Genomic DNA, 3,333 nt, shown 5'->3' on the forward strand with positions numbered 1-3,333 from the left:
CTATGCGGTATCATAGAAGGTTTCAGGGATTCAATGAGCCAAAAAAATTTGATCTATGCGACCGCATAGATCCCTTCTATGCGGTCGCATAGTATGTTTTTGAAACTTGGGGCGTAGTTTTTCGTTTTGGTTGAAACTCCTTTCCTACTTAATTTGGACGCGATATAAATACCCAAATTCATCATATGAAGAGGAGGAACGACCAGGGAGAAGGGAGAGACCAATATTGGAGGCAAGAAACTTGATTTTGGATTCAATTTCACACGGGCTCGAGACGGGATTGAAGATTATACACACGGATTGAAGAAATTCCATACGGGTATATTCTTATTATCTTTTAATTTCGTTTTTCAATTTCTTGATTTTGTAATGATGATTATAGGCTAGGGTCTTTGTTCTTTAGGAATTTGATGAACCTTTTGATGATTTAAATTTCCGTTATTTCATTAATTCAACAATAGTTTCGATTTGACAAATGTTTGATTTATATGATTTGAATGCTTCCATAATTATTTGGCCAATTGTTATGTGATTGTAGATGATTTGTTCTTTGCATTCGAAAGAAGGGGAATAAATTCGATAGAATATAAATCGACATAGGGTCCGATAGCGGATGGAAACTTACCTCTATGCTTTATGCAATTCATGAAAATGTTCATAAAAAGTCATGCATTCTCGTACATTGCATCATCCATAGAAATATAGGCTGGCGGTGTGTAAGAGTAGATTCAATATATATCGAGAGAGTGTATTGGATAATTTAGGAACATTGAATTGGCATTTTGTTCCATCGATTCGTTGAATTTGTGAAATTAGGGTTTTTAATAGTCAATTGGGGATTCAAGTTCTTAATGATTTCATTTCTATTCATTTTAATACATTAGTGATAAAATTGCATATTTACATTTCAATTGCATGTTTATTTCATTAGATTAGTGAAATTTCGAAATTAGGGTTTCCAATTTTGAAATTAGGGTTTTCTTTGCAATTAGGGTTTCAAATTGGGGATTTTTTTCCCAAAATTAGGGTTTTTCATATTTAAATCAAATTTTCGTTCAATTAGATTCGGTTAAGGTCACATTAGTCTAATTAGAGCTAATTCAATCCTCGTGGAAATGATACTTGGACTCATAGTCCATTTTATTACTTGTTAACGAACCGTACACTTGCGGTGGGTTTTAAAATCGAGAAGAAATATTTTACGAACAGATATCGTCCCACAGTACACTATGCCAAGTTCGCCCACTATGAATGATGCCTGCCATCATTGCGCATTGACATTGATGTAGTGAGAAGCGTAAAACACAAAATGAACAAACTATTCACGAATATATCTTTCATTTTAAAACCATTGCAAGTGTACAGTTCGTTAACATGTAATAAAGTTGAAGTGAATCCAAATATTATCCCACAAAATTGATTTAGTTCGATTTTAATTATTGCGACCTTAATCGAAACAATAATAATAACATGTGTTTGTTACAATGAAATTACAGCTAAAATAAACTACTTATGCAATTATGAATGAGTTAACTAAATTAAATACACAATATGTTAAATGAAAATTGATATGTTCTAATGAATGACAAACGATTAGGATCCCAAATTCCTATGTAATAATCATTTTTAACTTTAGTTTTACACTTTGACAACATGATTGAATTTTGACGAATTAATGTTCCTATTTTATTTAACAATCTCTCTTGACTAATGTTAAACCTAATCTCAAACATAACCCTATGACGGATGCGAACATACAAGAATGTATAAATTTTTATGAACACTTAAAGATTCACATAAGGTATAGCGTTATATTTCTATCCACTATCGGATCCTATGACTATTTATATCATGTCGAGCTTATTTCCCTTTTTTCAACTGCATAAAATAAGTCGATACATTCACACAATTGCTATGTACAATAATTGTAAAGAAAAGAAAATCATATAAAATATAAATCATTCAATATTTAAACACGTGTTTTCAATATCAAATATTTAAAACTGAAGAATAAAAGCTGGCATTACATAGTTCATCAATCTACTAGCACAAAGAAATTTGGCCTGACATGTTATAAAGAAGAAACCAAAAGAAATATTGAAGAATCGATATTACTCAATTAAATCTTGAATTGAATCTTCGAGTTTTAGAATTGATATTCGTGTTTCTTGCCTCCTTCACTCCTTTCGAAATCTCTTAGAATGTGTTATAATACGTGGTAAACTAATGGATGGCCTTAGGTCTTTAAAAGATGTCCCAAAATTTGTTTCCATAAGAATTGTGGTAATATAAGGAAACTATAATTTTTCCACCGGAAATGTACTATCCTATAGTGTAGTACAAATGCATGTTATAGCATAGTTTAATGAAATTCAGTCCTAGAACTCTCTAAACCATGGGATATAATTATGTTATAACATAGTTAAAGTGAAAATTCATTCTTTAAATTTTGGTCTCCAGACTTTGTTTTCTCGTTTCTTGACCTCTTTTCTCATTTCTTCTTTTTCTAATACTTCATGTCTTTACTCAATTGGTTTTCAACTTTTTCACATTTTTATTTCTTCCTCCGGGTCATCTTTCAGCTATTTATACTTTGGTCCTTGAACATTGATTTTTTTCCGTTTGAGTCATTTTTCTCTTGTTTCTCCTAAATTTCTCCACCATATTCATCAATGTTGTCCCGCAAATATATTTATATAGATTACAACATATTTACCATCATTTATCCATATTTTGCAGTCTAAATAAGTGTATAAAATGCACTAGTTTAAAAAATATCACCATCTGATTTCAGCTGATCTTTACCTAGATCAGAAAACTAGGTGTTGAAGACTCATTGATTTGCACAAAAATAATGAGTGTTAAATCGAAAAATTTGAGATTTTTTTTTTCAATATAAACTTAACCAATCAAACATAGTTTTGTGACTGTCACTTGTAGTATAATTACACAAGTCTAATTCAAATTGACTCTAGGTCCCTAATCTTCTAATAATAGATAAAACCGGAAATAATTAAATAAACACATCATGAGTAAACAAATAAAGTAATAAAATCACGCTTGGTGTCTGTCTACACCATACTCTTAGGACTGGAAAAGATTTTTCCTTTAATCTTGCATCATATGCTTACCCCGCATCTCTTAAAGACAGTACTCCACTTGAAAAAATTTACAATAAAAACGTCACTAAACTCATCCAAACACCATTTGAGCTAACCTTCTGAACCAACTTTCCTAAAAAAGGAAGTTACTATATTCCTGCACCTCTCAGAGTCATTAATGAATCAACTCTCTCTATGATGGTGTGTGTGTGTATATATATATATATATATA

Source organism: Olea europaea, chromosome 10 (genome assembly GCF_002742605.1).
Source record: "Olea europaea var. sylvestris chromosome 10, O_europaea_v1, whole genome shotgun sequence".
In the NCBI taxonomy this organism is placed as follows: domain Eukaryota; kingdom Viridiplantae; phylum Streptophyta; class Magnoliopsida; order Lamiales; family Oleaceae; genus Olea; species Olea europaea.